Below are 6,101 nucleotides of genomic sequence, written 5' to 3'. Positions count from 1 at the left end.
CGGCGTCGTACTCGTCCGCACCATAGTTGAAGTCTGCCGGGGTAAGAGAGGGTGGCCGTGAGCATCCGGGCACGGCTCAAGGTCACCGTGTGGCACCACGGCCACCCAGCCCAGCCTGTGGTTACCCGAGGGCAGCTGACCCCACGTCCCAGGGCCACACGTTCCCGCACAGCCCAGCCCAGCCTTGCTGCCTGCTCAGCCAAGCAGGCAAGAAGACATCAGACAGCACACCGAGCATCCCCGGCCCCGCAGGCACCCTCTGCTCGACACACTTCCCTATATTTGAATAATTAACGGAACCGAGAGGCCGCCGGCCTCGTCTGCGCAGGGACAGCTGCTCTGCCAGACGCTCCAGCCCCATGCAAGTGGCTGTGCCCTGCCTGCCCGCCGGCCACCATCCCTGTGCCATCCCCGCGGAGAGATGAGCTGGGCTGGCAGCCACAGCCGCCGTCCTCCCCGCTTGCCCATGCCCACACACTCCTTGGAGAGTGGGAATGAGCGCCAGGCCGCCTGGATCCACAGCACGGAGGGCAGTGCCACCCCCCCGGCACAAGGGCTCCGTTGCCTCCCTGATGGGGGTCAGAAGGGGGCTGCATTCCCAGCGCAGGATGAGGCCCCCACCCCCCCAGAACAGCACCTATTTTTGGGTGCCTCACGCTGACCCACAACCCCCCATCACCCATGGCCCAGGGGAAGCCATTTCAGGGAGCCAGAGCCCCAAGTGGGAGGGGAGGGGGGGGCTCCAGGGTCTGCAGTGGGTCCCTGGGACGCAGCGGGGGACGGGGGTACATCCTAACCTGTTACCATGGGAACGGCAGCGGCTCGGTGGCGGCGGGAAGAGGTGGCTGCAGCAGCCCCGAGATGCTGACAAAGGGGAGGGGGAAGGGAGCCCGGCTGCGGCAGGGGCGGCCGTGGGGTGCAGCCAGCACCCCCCCACCATGCCTGCGGCCAGGGCCCCCTCGGCAGCTCCCAAAGAGGCGGGGGGCTCACCCAACACGGCCCCGATCCCACGCCAGCCCCTTGCTCCCCTCCCATCCGACAGCCCCGTGGATCCCTGGAAGCCACATCCCCACAGGCTTCCTGGGCACAGACACTGGGGAGACCCCAGCTAAGACCCCAGCTGATAACCTGGCCAAAACGGGGTGCACTGGGGTTGGAGCAGCCATCCCAGACCAAATCCCACACCGCTGCCACTTCATGTCCCCACGGCCCTGCCATCCTGGACAAGGACTCCCCTGGCTCCCAACAACACCGCTCAGCACATTAATATTACATCCTGCTTCCTAGGGAAAGTGGATAAATCTTTAAATCAAAGAGCGCTGCAAAGCAGGCTCAGGCCAGGAGCCCTGCCAGTGCTAGTGGGGACGGATGGGGTGCTCCCTCCTGCAGCTGAGGGGGGTTGGAGGAGAGCTGTGACATGGGCCAGATGCACCACATCTCTGCCAGGACACTACAGCCCCTCTCAGGCCTTACTTCTTTAGCCATTAGCTAGTAACAATCCCTCAGAGGCTGTGAGGACACCCTCAGTGGGCCATCACAGCCCACCTTCAATCCAGGAGCTGACTGGATGGGCAGAGAAGGGAGTGCCCATAACACCCCCTGGTCCTCAGGAAAACAGGATCCCTGGCTTTAACCTGTCCTGCCTCCTCACGGTGGGATGTCCATCACCTCTCCTGTCTTGGATGGGTCCCAGCTGTGATGCTTCCAGCACCCTCCAGGAGCATGGCAGCATAAGGCTCATTAGCACTGCTGTCCCCCATGATGGCCACTCCTCAGGACACCCAGCCCACACAGCTCCCCCGAGCCCCCTCAACCAGGGACTGTCCCCAGGCTGGAAATTCCCCAGGGCAACCCAAACCTCTCACCCAAGCACCTTTCCCCATCAGGTGGGGTCTAAGGGGGAGCCAAGGCAGCAGAGAGAAGCCAAAGCTGATGGTCCCCACCAGCTCGGAGGCCACCAGGTGCCTTCCCTCCACCATGGCAAGGTCTGCAGCTCCAGGCTGAACCACAGGGACACCCAGAGTGGCACTATCACTGTGGCAGTCCTGGCAACCCAGGTGGGGTGGCTCAGCAGCCAGGAAACGAGGAACACAGCGTTAATGAGGCACCTGGGGACCCTGGGAGGTGACACCTGCAGCAGTGCGGGGAAGAAGGTGGCATGGAGAGGGAAGGGACTGGCCTTCAGGGGTGCAGGAATGACCTGGCTCCTGTTGCTACCAATTGGAGCAGATCCACATCCCAGTCCCAGACCAGAGCTGGGGATGAGATCTATAGGCAGTGCCCCAACAGGCACCCAAGGAGAGGGACCCTGCGCTGCCCACGGGAGGAAGGACAGAGCCATGGGGACATGGACCCAGCTGTGCCACCCATGGCTGTGCAGCATTTGAGGGGCCTCACCTGGGGAGGCAGAGGAACCTCCCCAGCACGCCCAGAAGCTGCTACAGGAAGGGAACCGAGCACCACCAAGCAGCCAGGAAGGGCAAGGGAGCCACTGATGGGCGAGGGGACAGAGAGGTTGTCCCCTGCATCTCCCTTCCTGTGGGGTGTTAGTGCCACCCAGGCAGCCCAAACCCAGTGCCTCCCTCCCTCCTCCCCCACAGCTGCATTGCCCCTGCAGCCTGTTCTGTGCCTGTGCCAAAACCCAGTGCTATTTTTGCTCCTGATTTTTAGCAGCAGTGGAAATCCTCCTGCTGCACCCCAGGCATGGAGACCGAGGGGAGGGAGGAAGCCTGGCCCAGGGGAGCCACTCTGGGGGGCAAAGACACCCCGACCTGAAACAGCCTTGTGGCCCAAACCCCACACACAGCCCCGGGGCCCTGAGCTGGATCCAAGCCCACACTGCACTGAGGGATGCTGACACCCATGAGATGCTGACACTCATCAAGACAGAGGCCCTGTGGGCCGGCACATGGACCCAGCAGGGTGACAGAGCCAGGAACACATCCCCGTGAGGGATTATTTTCCCCAGGAAAATGTTTCTGCTTTGCCACATCTTCCCAGGCAGACCCAGGCTCATGCCAGCACGATGGTCCCCACGAGGGAGCTCAGCCAAGGGCAGCAGCTGGCTCCTGTCCAGCCTGGACACAGGCAGCACAGTCACAGCAGCTCAGGGTGGCATTTCCAGCTGGACACGTGCTATTCCCCGACACCCTGTCAGTGTGTTGGCACACCCCAATGCTCAGCCATTCTATCCCACTTCCAAGAAAAGCCCAACATTCACACAGAGCCTGTGAGATTTTGGGGAAACGCCATGGTTTCCCTGTGCCTGGGTGAAAATTCACCATGACAACACAGATGTGTGAGCTGGCCTCGGACCTGCCTCCGTGGGCCTCTGCTGAAGGGTGGCTCAACATGAACGGCATCTCCTCCACACCATCACTGCCTTGCCCAGTGTGATGAGGGCTGGACTCTGCCCTGCATCCCCCCAAACATAGGCATGCCAAGCAGCCTCCCCCCATCCCTCAGGGAGGGCAGCTGGAGCAGGATTTGGGATGGCAGAGTCATGGCTTTGCAGAGATGCCGTGGCCGGGAAGGAGGGTGCAGAGGCTGGGGCTGGATGTGGCCCCTGGGCTTCAGCCCAAACGCCTGCACAGCCACCCCAGACCCCGGGACTGCCACTGCTGGATGCGGCCTCTGCCTGTGGACGTCAGAGGCTTCAGGCTGGAAAACTCGGGGAGGGGGCTCAGCCCTACACAACGTGCCCCTTGGCAGCCCCTGCTCCCTCTAGGGCATGACAGATGCCAGATCCACGCATGGAGCATGCTCTGGAGCATCCCACCTTCCCACGCACCCGTGCCAAACCTCGCTGCCCCACCAGCACCAGGCTCCGAGCTCATCAATGCACCCCAAACCCCACCCGGGGTGCCCACGCAGCTCGACGCTCCCCCAGAATAACAACGGGGACCCTGTGACCGAGCCCCCTCATCCTCCGGCCACATCCCTGGTGCCGTAGCCGCCGCTGAGACAGCTGCCATGGGAGCAGGGCCGGGCTCCGGGCTTCACTCCTCCCTGCTGCCCGTCCGTGGGATCGGGGGGATTCGCACCCCCAGGCTGCTGCAGGACGCCCCCGGCCCCGCCGGCTGCCAGCCCCCGGTACCGACACCGCGTCGACACAGCACCCTCGGCCCAGCGCCGGGAGCTCGCTGAGAAAATCACGGCTGAGGGAGGGAGGGAGAGGCGCCTTCCCACCACCACGCGGGGACGGGAGTGGGACCCGGCGCAAAAAAGCATCCCCATGCCCAAAGCGCCCTGCGGGCAGTGCCAGCTGCTCCAGCCTCAGCGAGCCCTGCCGCGCTGGGGCCACCGCCACCGTCACCCATCCTGCTCATGCAGCGGGTCCCCAGAGCCTGGGGGATGCCGGACCGATTCCGGCCGGCGCCGTCCTGCCAGCGGGGCATGCGGGATGCCCACAGAGAGGAGCACAACCCCTTGCCAGCATCGCCAGCCCCCTGCCCGGGCTCGGCTCCGCCTGGACCCCCAGCCCAGGCTCCCCGGCGCAGCATCCCTGCCCAGCGCGACGCAGCGTTACACAACAGGTAGGGGGGACCCGGCCCCTCGTCCCTCTCGCCCGCCCGCCAGCCCAGGGCACGTACTGCTGTAGAGGGTGTCGATCCAGGAGAGGCGAGGCAGGCCGCGGTGGCTCAGCGGCTCCATGCTCGGAGGGCTGTGCCGGCGCTCAGCCCGCTCTCATCTCACAACAAAGGCGGCGGGCGCGGGCGGGAGGCGGGGGCCGCGGGCCCAGGCGGGGGCTGGATGGCAGAGCCGGACACAGCCGCCTGCCCGGGCGCACGGCCGCGCTTCTGCCAAGGGTGCCCAGGGAAGGAGGTGCCGCCTGGCAATGGCAGCGCGTCCCGCCTCCCGCCCCTGCCTCGCCGGGGGGAGCCGAGCTCAGCGTCCCCCCGCACGCAGCCACGCCGACCCTCCGCAGGGGTCTGGGGACCGGCGAGGAGGAGGAGGAGGACAAGGAGGCGATGGTGGTGGCACAGCAGCATGTGCGGCTGCCCCCCCAGGCCACCCCAAGGAGAGCGGCGGGAAAGGCCCCATCACCTCTTCCACCACAGTCTTATCTCCTTGCTGTGACCTGGGGATGCTGTGCCCACACCACAGCAAAACCTCTGCAGCCCCTCAAGCCGCTGCGGCTGAAGGACACAGGCTCTTCCCGGCCCTGCTCACCCTGGTTTTGGGAACCAGGGCCTCCAGGAGCCGGGAGCAGCCCTGCCCCACACAACTGGGGCTGGCAGAGCGGGACGCGGGCAGGCAGGGGTTAAACCGCCCTCCCCAGCTGCATGTAGCCAAAGGAAATACGAAGTGCCAGAGTCATCAACCCCAATATGTCAGGGCGCCAGCCAAGCGTTCAAGTGCAGAGACTGCCCTGGTTCAGCCTGTGCCGGCACCGCTGCCCCGTCCGGGCAGTGCGGGCAGCACTCCCTGCCAGCGCCCCCGGCCACATCCTGCCCGCGGGGCCAGGGTGCGGGGAAGGGCCTGGACCGGGCACCGGGGCCAGATGGGAGCCGGGCAGGAGGGATAATGCTCTAGCGGGCACACGGGGAAGGTAGAGCCATTGGAGCGTGAAGTGCCAGGACACGGGTGGGAGACCTGAGGGGACCCTGCCGGGGCACTGCTACCACCTGATTCCCGCTCCCAGGGATGTCCGTGAGAGGCTCGGACGCAGCATTTTGGAGGAGCCCAGCAATGCCAAAGCTGTGGTTCAGCATGGCTGGAGCACAGGGAGCCGTTGGCACTTGGCATCCAGGATGAGGAGCCACCGCTGCCCCCGGCTCAGCCCTGCCTGCCTGGGGGCTGCATCCAGCCCCGGTGTGGCAAGGACACCCCGAGCTCACTGCACCCACGGGCTGTGAGTCACCCGTGCTGAGCCAGGGGCACAGGGTGCAGCCCTACAGCTGCCATTGCCCACCCTCCCCCTGCCCTGCTCCCAGCTGCTTCGGGGAGCCAACACTCCCCTTGTCCCCAAGACATCAGCACAGGCCAGCCCAGCCCAAGGGTGGCCACAATGTCTTTGCTGCTGTCCATCCCGCACCAACTCCCCCATTCACTCCTGCTTTGGCTCAAGCTGAGCACGTCCTCGCTTTGTCCCTTAAAGG

The sequence above is a fragment of the Coloeus monedula genome, assembly GCF_965178545.1.
Source record: "Coloeus monedula genome assembly, chromosome: 20".
In the NCBI taxonomy this organism is placed as follows: Eukaryota; Metazoa; Chordata; class Aves; order Passeriformes; family Corvidae; genus Coloeus; species Coloeus monedula.
This window is presented reverse-complemented; position numbering follows the sequence as displayed.